The sequence below is a fragment of the Gymnoscopelus braueri genome (assembly GCF_963280865.1).
Source record: "Gymnoscopelus braueri genome assembly, chromosome: 24".
Lineage (NCBI taxonomy): Eukaryota > Metazoa > Chordata > Actinopteri > Myctophiformes > Myctophidae > Gymnoscopelus > Gymnoscopelus braueri.
Genome location: NC_137626.1, coordinates 14,976,724 through 14,990,332, shown reverse-complemented (window position 1 = coordinate 14,990,332; position 13,609 = coordinate 14,976,724). Strand labels below are relative to the sequence as shown.

General features: G+C 50.8%; 1 protein-coding gene across 7 annotated transcripts in view; it reads right to left on the bottom strand.

Moving 5' to 3' along the window:
• LOC308080136 (NACHT, LRR and PYD domains-containing protein 3-like) overlaps nucleotides 1–13,609 on the bottom strand; it is a 67,344-nt gene that overhangs the window by 18,928 nt on the left and 34,807 nt on the right. For 4 of the 7 annotated variants that reach the window (XM_080421896.1, XM_080421901.1, XM_080421902.1 and 1 more), the window contains 2 exons: nucleotides 12,964–13,019; nucleotides 12,574–12,711 (listed from right to left, as the gene is read on the bottom strand). The gene's annotated coding sequence lies outside the window, so the exon portion shown is untranslated. The remainder of the gene's footprint in view (nucleotides 1–12,573; nucleotides 12,712–12,963; nucleotides 13,020–13,609) is intronic. The other 3 variants (XM_080421898.1, XM_080421900.1, XM_080421899.1) reach the window with 1 other exon arrangement.

Genomic DNA, 13,609 nt, shown 5'->3' with positions numbered 1-13,609 from the left:
CGTAACCTCAGTAAACTATGCCTAAACCTAACCTTATTCCAAAACGTAACTTCAGTAAAACTACAACTAACCCTAAACTTATTTCTAACCGTATACTCAGTAAAACAAATACAAGAATACAAGAACAAGGTTACTATTGTAACCCTGGATCTATGATATATTGAGAGAGATGTCTCGCTATGGGAGAGCGCCCTCTGGCGTGAACAAAGAAGCATTACTTTATACACTTCCAGGCAATTCCTATTGGCTGGACTCTGATGCGTCCCTAACAAAGGTCCCGCCCTCCTCAGTATTATATGTCGGGGCGTGTCAGTTTTCACCACTTTCAAGATAACACTCTTTTCTTCTCGTGTCTAACAAGAAGGGTGTCTTGGCAAGACATCTCGCTCAATATATCATAGAACCGGGGTTACGATTCTATATTCTATATTTCACTTCGATGTCTCGCTATGGGAGACATTGATCACAGCCTATGGTTCTGCCTCATGCCTGGAAGCTACTTTGAGGACCGTATGCGCCACTGGAGGCGCAGTTATGTCCAAACTGTAGAACCTGGCAAAGGTCAAGGGCGAAGCCCAGCTGGCCGCATCACAGATGTCCTGAATGGAGACTCCTCTAAAGATGATCCGACTTCCTAGAAGTCTTTGATCTTTCAATGTACATCTTCAGAGCCCGTACCGGGCAGAGAAAGTGTAATCGTTCATCCTCCTGCGACCCAAAGGGGGGCGGATGAAACGCCACCAAGGCCACAGGGACAATGGGTACCAAGGGGTTCTTAGGTACAAATCCAGGTCTGGGTTTAACCACCACCCTTGTTGCTCCTTCACTAAACTGCGTGCACCTCTCATGTGCTGACAGCGCGTGAAGATCATTGATCCTTTTAGTAGACACTAAAGCCATCAGTAGCGCAGTCTTGAGTGACAGATGTTACATGTCAATCTGACTCAGCGGTTTGAAGGGTGACCGAGACAGGGAATCCAATACCAGGCCCAGGTCCCATGATTGTCACGGTGCGCACTAGTAAACACGGAAAGGATGCAGGAGGCGGACACAGGAGTTGTAGAAATTATAATACTTTACTTGGCAAAAGAGCAACACAGGTACACCTCGCATAGAGGGAATTAAACAGTGACCCGGAACACAGGAAGAACACAGACAGCAAACACAGGGCCACTCGGCGTCGTGACATAAGGTTATAAAACCGCACCGGGCAAAATATAGGAAGTTCATTAAATACTCAAGCAGTCATTAGGCCAACAGCTCGCAGCTGGGCGCACAGGCGGATTCAGTCACACAATCAAGGAACACAAGGGGGGGAGGGCCGAGCAGAGGACAGGCCCAAACTGTGACGGTACCCCCTCACCGCGGCCTCCAGTCGTCCCAGGACAGGGACAGGGGGCAACAAAACGGGCCACTCAGGGACGGAGATCCTCGGGGGGGGGGGGGGGGGGGGGGGGACTGCCAGGGCTCTGGCACTATGTGGCGCAGAGGGCAAAAGCAGCCAGGCGTTCGAAGTCACTGGGCCACGGGGTACTGCAAACACTAGCCCAGGCAACCACCTCCACCAAGAGCCAGCCCACCACGCAGGGGCCCCTGGCGTTGACCACGGCGAAGGCGAGGGTATAGGCCTGCGAGCGCTCACACGGGAGGGGAGCAGAGGGCAGAGGAACCCGAGGAAGGTGGGGGGGGGGGGGCAGCAGTAGAGTACCGCACAGCAGGAACGAGCAGAGGGCACAGGCAGGTCGTCGATATGAACGGCTGGCGATGGCACTGGCAGGTCGTCGGCTGACGAGGGTGGAGAGGGCACAGGCCGATCGTCGATGTAGACGGCTGGCAGGTCATCCACCCAAGCAGTCATTAGGCCAACAGCTCGCAGCTGGGCGCACAGGCGGTTTCAGTCACACAATCAAGGAACACAAGCGGGGGGGGGGGGGGGGAGGACAGGCCCAAACTGTGACAATGATGGTACCAGGGACTTAGATACTGGTAAGAGACGTCTGGCCCCTCTTGTGAACCGACATACTAGGTGGTGCTGACCCACTGTCTCTCCAATCAAGCCAATATGGCAGGCCGATATGGCTGACAGGTAGACTTTTATTGCGGAAAAAGCCCTACCCCTGTCCATGAGGTCCTGTAGAAAGGACAAAATGACAGCCACAGGAGCCTGGAACGGTATGGTGCCAGTTTCCTCGCACCTTAATTCAAACTTGTGCCATTTCCCATCATAGTTGTTACGCGTGGACGGGGCTCTGGCAAACTGTATGGTAGAGATGACGTTCTGAGGCAGCCCCTCGGTAATCAGATTCATCCACTGACGGGCCAAGCCCAAAGAGCTAGACTCTCCGGTCGAGGACAGAATATCTAGCCCCCCTGCCTGTGTCAGCATGTCTCTGCGTAATGGCAGCAGCCACGGGTGGTCGTATAGGAGAGGTATGATCTCCGTCAAAACGATCCCAGATCTGTCCTGCTATGCTGCTAAATTTTAAACGTCAGTTTATTTTTATTTTTTTGGAAAAATTTGTATTGATATGAAATCACAATACAATACAAACACAAACAACATAAACAAACAAAAACAATATCAATACATCTATATACACTACACATTACATACAAGATTAGATTAAAAAAACTCTTATTTTGAAATGCGCATCGTTTTGAAAGGAAACAGATTTCTGGGGGCCCCTTGACTAACGTGCATCAAGCCTACGTTCCCCATGCACGAGTAAAAGTAAACAACACAGATGTGGGACATTATGGAATATAAAAACTTTGGGGCAAAAGTTCATATTTACCACCATGCTCTTTGAAACCAAGACAATGTGGGCCTATGGAACAATGTGTTCTCTTTCTCATCTTTGCAGAAGATGAGTAAGTAATTAATCTAGTGCTGACAGTGGTGGAAAGTAACTAAGTAAAGTACATGTACTCAAGTACTGCTATTTGAAAATAGCCGATCTACAAGCTCACAAGTGATGTGACACGTTGTGAGCTTGTAGATCTGTTATTTTCAAAATATTTTAATACATTGTATTTTATACTTGTGATACCTTACCTTGTAAAACCCAGGGTTACGTATGTAACCCCGGTTTTATTAGTAACGTAAGTAAGGTACTTACTATGGGATATCATCGCCCCCTGGCGATCACACAGAGCACACAAAGACTCCCGAATACAATTTCCTATTGGATAGGGTCGTGTGACGCAAAACACCGGCGACCGGTTGTGGTATAAATACCACTGCGTCATATGAGCTCGTCCTCTGAAACCTTCCACTCTGCACGCCACACTGCGCACAGAGGGGGTTAAAAACGTAAGTACCTTACTTACGTTACTAATAAAACCGGGGTTACATACGTAACCCTGGGTTATTATTGCGTAAGCTGCAGTAAGGTACTTACTATGGGACACATAAACGTCCCCCGGTGGAACCCATGTTTACCAACCCTGCCCCCGGCAAGACCATGGCCCCCAGGCAACCCCGACCCTTCGGGTCAGGATGTAAAAGGATTTATGGTAAGATCTTGACAGACATAAGTCCTGTCCCTAGTCACCAGCCCGACCAGACCCCCGGTCTGACCGGCCTGTGACAGAGAAACCAAGGCCTCCTCCTCCCAGACCATGCCTAGCTGGTCTAGAGAGGGCTTGGAAGGTCAGCCAGGCAGGGAAAGAGAAACATGCCCCCAGGCATGGCTCGCATTCCCCCTGAACCGGCTGCTGCCTACAAGTAGGAGGAAACCACATGCCACCAGGCATGTCTGTGTTCCTAACCTTGAAGGCCGAAAAGGCCAGCCAGGCAGTGAGAGAGAACATGCCCCCAGGCATGCCTCGCATCCCCTGACCTGAACCAGCTGCTGCTCACCAGTAGGAAGAAACCACATGCAGTCACACATGTCTGTGTTCACCTAACTTGAGCCAGCCGCTACACCCAAGATCGTGCGCGGCATCTCAGATGCCGCCACGTCCAGGCTGTAGAAAGATGCAAAGGTCAAGGGAGACGACCAGTTAGCCGCAGAGCATATCTCCTGCATCGACACCCCTCTGTAGAGGGCCCAAGATGCAGCAACACCCTGAGTAGAGTGGGCCCTCAGTCCCAGCGGGACAGCGGCACCGCTACTCACATATGCCAACCGAATCGCCTCCACGATCCATCTGGACAGAGTCGGTCTAGCCACCGCCTTCCTCTGACCCCGGCCAAAGGAGACGAAAAGCTGAGATGACTCACGGCCGACCGCCGTCTTCTGACAGTAGAGCCTTAAGGCCCTTACTGGACAGAGACAGTGCAACCGTCTATCCTCTGCCGAAGCGAACGGCGGAGGATGGAAAGCCCCCAGTTCCGCTGGGGCCCTGGCAACCGCGCCGGTCTTAGACACAAACGTCAAGTTGGGTTTCAACAAAACCCTCTTGCCGTCGTCTGAAAACCACATGCATTCCTCGCTCACAGAGAGCGCTTGCATGTCACCAACGCGTTTTGCCGGACAAAGGGCCACCAGGAGCACCGTTTTGAAACTCACGATCTTCGATCCAACGTTTCAAGAGGCTCAAAGGGGGGGCGACACAGTGTGTCCAGCACACAGTCAGGTCCCACTTAGGGAACAAAGGTCTGTTCACTGGCCTAGCACGCCTGGCGCCGGTCATAAACCGTCGCACCAGCCAGTGCGCGCCCACCGACTGGCCATAGAATCCATCGTGGCAAGCGGAGATGGCTGCCAGGTACACCTTGATGGTAGAGAAAGCCAAATCATGGTCCAACCTGTCCTGCAGGTAGACCAGAACGCTTCTCACAGGGGCCTGAAAAGCCACCACCGGAGGTGATTGCTCCAGGCACAAGGTCACAAACATATTCCACCTAACGTCGTACTGACGTTTGGTAGAATCTGCCCTAGCCCCCTGTATAGTGGCTACCACTGCAGGGGGCAGGCCTTGCGAGGTCAGACTCGACCTCTCATGGGGTAAACCCACAGATCCAGAGTCTGGGGGTGCTCGTGGTAAACCTCGTCTCCGCCTTGTCTCAGAAGGTCTCTGAACAGGGGGAGAGGCCACGGTACCAGCAGAACCATCCCACCTTGGGTCCTGATCCTCTCCACTGTCGGACGGATCAGACCCAGGGGCGGAAAGGCAAAAAGTAGACCGCTCGGCCACTCGTGCGCCAGAGCGTCTACTCCCAAGGACTGGTCCTTGGCCCTGATCGAGAAGAACCGTGAGCACTTCGCGTTCTCTCTGGACGCAAACAGATCGACCTGAGCCCGGCCGAACCGGGCCCAGATCATATCCACGGCTCTCTGGCACAGCGACCAATCCTCTTACCGGAGCCCCCCTCTGGACAGCAGGTCCGCCCCGGTGTTCAGGTGGCCCGGCACGTGGGTGGCGCGCAGCCGTGCCAAGCGTTGCACGCTCCAGAGCGTCAGCTCGCGTGCTAGCTTGTCCAACACAAGGGAACCCAAGCCTCCTTGTTTGTTGACATAACACATCGTTGTGGTATTGTCCGTTCTGACCAGGACATGACACCCCACGATGTGGCTCTCGAAATGTTTGAGAGCGAGTGTGTAGGCCTCACTAGCTGCAAATGCCAGCTAGCCCACCAGCTAAACATTTCCCAACAAACTCCACAGAGAAGGCGTTGTCTTTATGAAGTTTACTGGTACATTTTTGTGAAACTGTAACAACAATACAGACATTTTCAAGTTACTATTACAATACAGAAAGCATGTGACAAACAGAGCTAATCTACAGACAGATTTCACTTTAGCTGCTGTAAAATACATTTGTATGAATGCAAACACAACATCACATAACCTGCTATCACATAATCAAACATTCAAGTTACTCACAGACGTTGCTTTTAGCAAGAGGGGAGACAAACAACATGTTCACTGGAGCTGGAGACATTGACTACTGACTGCAGGCAGCAAAGGTGTAGTGTATTGTACCGTGATTGAGCAGCACAGGTGTAATATATTGTACCTTAATTGCAGTCACTTGAAGATCAAGAAAATAAGAAACCCTGCACATATACCACAGGGTGGTGCTGTTTCACACAATTATCAATTAAACATGACCACTACTATGTAGGGGGTAGAACACTCCCCGCTTGGGGTCTTCAAAGATCCCACACTAATTAACAGAATCAGTCTTTGGACACAGAAGTAGGACTACTTCTGTAACAGGACGAGAGAAAGTATTTTTAGTTCCGTCGTTGATGAGTTCTGCTTTGACCTTTTGTACCAGGCCATCTCCTCCTGGAGAGGTCTTTGTGATGATGGCCATGGGCCATCCATTTCTCTTCGCTTGCTTGTCTTTCAGGGCGAAAGTGTGTGCTACGTGGATCAGGTGTGCCACTGCCGTGATGAGCGTGCTGTACTTGGAGAAGTATTCAAAGCGTTGAGGGACTACCACATCTCTGGTAACGTCTTAGACACAAACGTCAAGTTGGGTTTCAACAAAACCCTCTTGCCGTCGTCTGAAAACCACATGCATTCCTCGCTCACAGAGAGCGCTTGCATGTCACCAACGCGTTTTGCCGGACAAAGGGCCACCAGGAGCACCGTTTTGAAACTCACGATCTTCAGATCCAACGTTTCAAGAGGCTCAAAGGGGGGGCGACACAGTGTGTCCAGCACCACAGTCAGGTCCCACTTAGGGAACAAAGATCTGTTCACTGGCCTAGCACGCCTGGCGCCGGTCATAAACCGTCGCACCAGCCAGTGCGCGCCCACCGACTGGCCATCGAATCCATCGTGGCAAGCGGAGATGGCTGCCAGGTACACCTTGATGGTAGAGAAAGCCAAATCATGGTCCAACCTGTCCTGCAGGTAGACCAGAACGCTTCTCACAGGGGCCTGAAAAGCCTCCACCGGAGGTGATTGCTCCAGGCACAAGGTCACAAACATATTCTACCTAACGTCGTACTGACGTTTGGTAGAATCTGCCCTAGCCCCCTGTATAGTGGCTACCACTGCAGGGGGCAGGCCTTGCGAGGTCAGACTCGACCTCTCATGGGGTAAACCCACAGATCCAGAGTCTGGGGGTGCTCGTGGTAAACCTCGTCTCCGCCTTGTCTCAGAAGGTCTCTGAACAGGGGGAGAGGCCACGGTACCAGCAGAACCATCCCACCTTGGGTCCTGACTCACCCGCGGCTTGCATGCATGTTCTGTACGTGACCTTGCGTCCCAGGCGCATGGAGCGCACACATGCCAAGAAGCTCGCTATCCTGTCCTGGGACAGGCGCGCCACCATCGTGGTGGAATCCAAGGATATCCCCACGAAGGTGGCTTGTTGGGATGGAATCAAAACGCTCTTCTGAGCGTTGATTGTGAACCCCAGGGACTGCAGGTGCGCAATGGCCACCTCCGTGTGCCGCGCTACCTGTTCCCTCGATTCCGCTGCCAGCAGCCAATCGTCTATGTACGTCGCCAGACGCAGACCCTGCCGACGCAGCGGAGCTATCGCCGCCTCTGTGCATTTCACGAACACCCGGGGGCTCAGTGACATGCCAAAAGGGAGCACCGTGTACTCGTACACCTTCCCTTCGTAGCCAAAGCGCAGGAACTTGCGGTGCGGCGGGTAGATTGGGACGTGAAAATAGGCATCCTTGAGGTCTATACTCGTCCACCAATCTCCTTGACGTATCGTTTGCAACAACGTCGCCGTTGTGAGCATTCGAAAGTTGAAAACCTTCAGAAACATGTTCAAACCCTTGAGGTTCAGAATAGGTCTTACGCCCTCCCCTTTCTTTTTCACCAGGAAGTACTCGGAATAAAAACCCAGTCGGTTCTGATCCGGAGATAATCCCCTGATTGCACCCTTGCTCAGGAGAGCCAGAACCTCTTCCCTCAGCGTTATGGCCGCTCGGCCTGACGCTCGGGAGAACACAACTTTGGTTGTTAGTGGAGGTATGCTCGAGAATTGCAACCTGTATCCTTTTAGTACGGTACGTAGTACCCAAGGATTCGGTTCGCAAGCTTTCCATTTGGAAAAACATTGAGCGAGGGGATTCAAGGGGAAGATGGGGGCTGCTGACGTCATCTGCCCCGTCGGGTTCTGACCGTTCGACAGTGGGGGAAGCCCATGACGTAGACGGGGAATCCCACACACCGTCGACATCCGCCCTGTAGCATTGCTCGTTAGCGCTAGCTGGGCTAATGTCGGTGTCGTCACAGAGCGAGCGTCCGTTCCCATGGGAACGTGAGACGCTGTCGCTCTGCGTGACGTAACATCGGAACCAACCGCGGTGTTGTACCTACCCGGATCGCAACTCCCCTCGGGGAGTGCTGATGGAGTAACACCGGGGTTTGCTGATGTGAGTTCCGTCGCACCTCGTCCGCCATGTTGGTGAGGTCGAGGGGGACGGACCTTTCGTGCTGTGTTTCTATCCGGAGCGAAACTAATGTTCCCCTTGGGGAGCTTCGCTGGTGTAACACCGGGGTTCTCTGTGACGTAAACTTCCACCTCTCTGCCGCCATTTTGGGGCGGCTGAGAGAGGCGGCCATTTTGTGCCTCTTCCGAGCCCCAGAGGCGTTTTGCCGCCCTCTGCCGGACGGAAGAAGGTACTGCAGTGATGCAGATGGAATTAAAGTTTTGTCTACAGAGAACCCCCTTTTTGATTCATTAGCAAAGGTTTCTCTACCTGCGATTGACTCATCATGTTTACAGCATGCACAGTATCTGTCCTTACAGTGTTGGGGATTTCGTCCTGACTGGTTAGAGGACATGGCGAACACTGAGGGCTCATGAATGTTTGCAGAGGACAGTGTTTCCCCCCGGGAAACATGCTTTCTTGACTTTTCATGACATGGGAAAAAATGGGCATTTGTGATTTTGGCAATAGATTTATTCCACACACAGGAAGCACACTTTGTACACTCATCACTTGTGAATAAAGACACACATGACTTTGAACCGTATTCATTGTCTTTTTTAGTCTCTTCGCACCGGTGGACTGGTCCTCGACTCCGTCCGGTTGGACAAGAAAAGCGCCAGTTCTTTTTCCCAAGTGGGAAGCTGACCCCGCATGATGCCGGAGGCCGTGACGGGGTGATCAGCTGGGGGCCCGATAACCGGGCGATGAGTGTCACTTCGGCTGCCTCCCCCTGCGACTAGGCAAGGTTGGAGGAGGTGGAACGCGTTTCTCATCCTTGCGCCTGACATCCTGAGCGCCGAAGGAGCCTTGAGGACGCTCCCAGGAGCTGGCTCTGGTGCTGGATGCCTTGGAAGCGCCACGCTTGCGTCCAGAGGCGTGCTTGCCACCCGCAGCTCCCTGCTGTTGCGGCCTGGCCACAGTGGGGGCGGTGGGTAGTGAGAGGAGGCCTGCGGCTGTCTCCTCGAGCTGTTTCTCCGCTGCCTTGGTCCTGGTGATCAGGTCGGCTGCGGTGTCAAACAGGTTGCCGGCTTTGAGTGGTAGGCCTCTGAGACCCGTAGTCAGTATGGCCTTGCACCCAGCGGCTAGGTCGAGCCACTGGAGTCTCTCCAGGTCCGCCGTGAGAGCCATGGCTCGGCCCGTCCACACAGCGCTTTGCAGGAACAGAGAATCGCGAGCTGGACCAGCCTCGTGAGCTCCACTGCATCGTCGAGAGAGGCGGAGTGCACATCCGCCGCTTTGTCTGAGTCCAGCAGGGGCCGGGCTATCCGCTCTTTAAGCTTCGCTGCGGCCGAGCCCTGGAGCAGCGAACCCACGTTCAAGGCCTTGACAGCCGTAGCAGAGGCCTTGTAGAGAGCAGCGTGTGTGGTGGTGGTGGACCTCTTACCGTGGTAGACGAAGACAGGGCCACTCCCATGGCTCAGTCTCACCGACCCCGTCTTGGCCCTCTCGATGGCAGCAGCGAGGTCTCTGTCCATCGGCGGGAGGCCCGCGACCCCCAGGTCGGACCCAGTCAGGATGTCGGAGACAAACCCCAGTCTGTCCGGCTCTTTCCTGACCGCCCAGGAGAACTGCACCGCGTCCCTGACGCTGCAGGCTTCTGGAAGCCACTTGGACGCGATTGCTCGAGGGGGGAGGGGGGTCAAACCTTGGAACCCTGGTATGGGGACCCCGACGGACAGCTTCGCTGGCTCCATGGGCTGTGCCAGGCCGCATCTGGCGATAGCCCGTTTGAGCACGACGGAGATGGCCTCCTCGGATATCCTCGCCTGGCCAGGAATCTCCGGGGTCACCGCCGTCTCTCGCGAAGGCACAGGAGGAACCGGGCTGGTCATCGTTACCTCCTGTGACTGTTGGTAGGATGTGAGGCCTACGTCCCCCTCCTCGTCCGCCACCACGACGAGGGCGTCGTCGTCCTCCTCGGCGCCGCCTTCGAAGTCACTGCAGTCCGGAGTGGCAGTGTCGCCCCAGGCGGCGATGGAGGTGGTGGGGGAGAAGACGAGGATGTCGCTGTCTTGGGACGGCCCGACGGCCTCGACAGCGGCGTCTGGGTCCGGGGATGAGGAGGTGGTCCTTAAGGCCTCCTCATTCCGGATCTTGCTGATGGCTCCACTGGAACGTGGTGCCGAGTAGAGAGGAGGGCCCATGGCCCCCAGGCTAGTGCTAGCCGCCGGCGCCCTTGGTGCTTTGGCGGGCGGCGCCTCGGGGCTAACACAGCCGTTACCTGAGGCAGCTAGCGAGGTGGCCCTGGCCAGGCGTCGCTCCAGCTGGGCCTCAGAGAAGCTCCTGCAGGGGTCGCACCCGTGTTCGTCTCCGTCTCGGTTACGGGCGAGCCAGGCGTGGTTAGGCCCCAAGCAGGACAGGCAGAGGCGGTGGTCGTCATCCGCAGCTACGAGGTAGTCGCACCCTCGCATGGCGCATGGACGAGGCGCCTCCATTCTTCCCTTCTCCGTCGAGCACGAGGCAAAACAAACAAAAGGCTAGGTAGCGACCTAGCCTAGCTTCTTTGTTTAGTACTTAGCATTAGATTAGCTTAGCTTTAGCCATGCGCCTCGTGGCGAGAAAACGGAGAGGATAGGAAAGAAAGTAATAATAAGAGTAATAATAAAGTTGAAGGAACTCGGGAGAGTTAAAATAACTGAAACTGTTTTACGAAAGCGCCCGTAGAGTAGCACGGTAGTGCCCTTGCTTTGGGTTGGTTGGATTTCGTCAAGTTTCTCCGTAGTGCTAGTTCGGCTCCGTGCGCAGTCGCGTAAGCAGAGTGGAAGAAGAGGACGAGCTCATATGACGCAGTGGTATTTATACCACAACCGATCGCCGGTGTTTTGCGTCACACGACCCTATCCAATAGGAAATTGAATTCGGGAGTCTTTGTGTGCTCTGTGTGATCACCAGGGGGCGATGATATCCCATAGTAAGTACCTTACTGCAGCTTACGCAATAATAACCGGGCATTCTGCATAATGATGAGTACTTTTACTATTGGCACTTTAAGTATATTTTGATGCCAATACTTTTTTGTACTATTTTGAATTCCGGACTTTTACTTAACAGAGTATTTCTACATTGTGGTATTGATACTTTTACTTAAGTAAAAAATGTGAGTACTTTTTCCACCACTAATATACAGTATGCTGGCTAAAGTTGCCTACAGAAGGAACTATTAGGCCTACTGTACAGTATACATTCTGCACACAGCAGTGATGCATCGCGACGCATATTGTCTCAATTAAACTGTCTGCCGTCAGAAATGGATCTTAATGGATGATATTTAAAATGCTCAAATATTGCTCAAATTGTGTTGCACAAATGTAATGTGGTCTACTCAGCACTGAAATGTTTGCAAATGTAGGCTGTATATGACAAAATATATAATATATTTTTAACAAAATAAATAATAGATTTTGTCATGAAGACAGTAAAATATGATGACCTATTAGATGCTGAGCTTGTAGATAACCATATCCTGGCAAATTCATTGGAATGTGGAATTATATTCATTTCATTCATAAAATAGGCTTTTTTTAAAATTTATTTTAAGATATCCTTTATTTCCACTTTGAAATTGCACTATAAATAAATAAATAAATAAATAAATAAATAAATAAATAAATAGTGTGGGGTTGCCAAAACAATTCCACTATAAAATGGGGTCGTGGCATAAAAAAAGATTGATGAAAAAATATGTATTAATTAATTAAAGATTAATTAATTAATTAAAATGTAATTAATTGAAAAAACAACCAAAAAAATACGCTCGCGCAACCCAGCACCCCCACGCTTTGCGCGGGGGTGCGGGAGGCCCCCGTCCAGAGCTTTGCTTGGAGCCCCTAACTTCTTAAATCCGCCCTTGGGCGGACCTCGACAATAGAAGGGCGACATCTGTGTGAGGGTACTCTTGATATGAAAATAGTGACAAATATTTGATAGCTTACAGTGTGAGCTTGTAGATCGGTCATGCTCAATTTTTTTCTTCTTTTTTTAAAGTTTTAAAATGTATTTTAATTTTGAGGGAAAATGAAATTCTTCTAAATAACATTGGGTGACACAAGTGATGAATTCGGGTAATTTTAAAAAAGTAGCTATACAGCCTTTTTAAATGAAACCTTTGACTGTTCCTGAAATAAATCACAATCTTTTGAAATGAGAACCAGAGCTGTTTCTAACATAATATTCAAATTCTTTCTTCTTATTGTTTGCCCCCAAAATGTCATTACCTGGTCAGTCCTCGTGTGGCTTTTCAGGAAGTTGATGTTGCTCCACTGTGTTCAGGATCTCCACTGAGGACAAAACAGCTCCCTCCTGGTCAGGTCTTCACTCTGTCATCCATTGATACACATTGACTTCATTCATCCCTGGGGGGAAATTCAAGCATGAGTCCACTAGATGGTGCTCATTAATCACATAAAAATGAGAAATATTTGCATAGGGAAAGATCAAACAAAGTTTAAGATGTATTTTATAGTAATTGAAGTTGTAAATATGGATTGTGACATGGTGTGTTATCAGTCCCAAGGAGGATGTTTTGTTCACTGCATGAAGGAAATGTTTATGTGTAAAACTCATTCAAGCTGTCATACAGCTCTGACACTTCATGCACGACTCACCATGGAAGGTTTAGTAACAACCTAATCTGTTGCCTGGTGATTTTATCTGGACATCACTGAAAACAAAGAAATCACTATTACAATGCATATCGTTGCTGTCGGGTGGAAACCTTGTAAGCCCAAAACAATTCCTTTTTTTTATTATTGTTTTAAAAATAGTGAAAATAGCCAATCTATAAGATCACAATGTGTTGCATTGTGAGCTTGTAGATCTGCTATTTTCACTACGTTTGTTCAACACTCTTGTATGATGAACTAAGCCAGGCATTAATTTACGATAAAACATACATTTGAAACGGGGAGATACAAGGTTTCTGCCCGACTGCAACAATATATATACATAATTTTGACCCACTGCCAAGACACAATTAGAAACACTTTATATAATGAACGTACACATCTGCAAATATCAGCTATGGCATAGCGATCCGGCTATCCAGAACTGCAGATTCGATAAAAGGGACATAGATAGACAGACAGACGGCTAATGTGACATTGGGTACAACTGGGTACAATGGGTATCGTATAACCAGGTGGGGCATGCATTCCCCACTTGTTCCTGTGTAGAAAGAGTGAAAATATATCTAAGATCTGCTATTTTTGCTTAAGTGGTTAAGATTGTCTTCTCCTCAGTTTTTTCACTATC